General features: G+C 43.2%; 1 pseudogene; it reads left to right on the forward strand.

The window, feature by feature from the left end:
• The first annotated feature begins 280 nt into the window (after nt 1–280).
• The window catches only part of LOC110596325, a 2,444-nt pseudogene continuing 2,298 nt past the window's right edge, over nt 281–426 (forward strand).

The raw sequence follows: 426 nt of genomic DNA on the forward strand, positions 1-426 counted from the left end.
CCACATGGCTGCCAGTCTCGAGTTTCTATTCCCATGTCTCTCTCTTCCATGCACTCAATTACTTTAACATGGCACAAAGTACCTCAATTCTGCTTTCTTTTGACCAAACCCAAGATTACTGTAAACGAAACCCTGAAATTTATGGGGGGGGTGTGCCCAAAAGTCTCTTGCATGATCCATTCCATAAGGATAGAAAGGGTTAAAGGTGGTAAAGATTTTTTTTTCTTACTTCACAAGGCGGAGACCACTTCTACTTCAACATCAAACATCCCTGGGTAACATGTGGGAAAAGGGGGTGGTAGGCAAGGTCTACAACGAAATCAACGACTCCACCCCAGTAGAAACCATCAAAATTTACCGCACCTATGTCCGAATTCAGCCAAGTATCCCAAACTTAGCCCCTGTAATAACAAAACAAGAGGCAAT

This window comes from Carlito syrichta, unplaced genomic scaffold (genome assembly GCF_000164805.1).
Source record: "Carlito syrichta isolate Samal-C Ts95f unplaced genomic scaffold, Tarsius_syrichta-2.0.1 Scaffold308583, whole genome shotgun sequence".
Classification (NCBI taxonomy): Eukaryota; Metazoa; Chordata; class Mammalia; order Primates; family Tarsiidae; genus Carlito; species Carlito syrichta.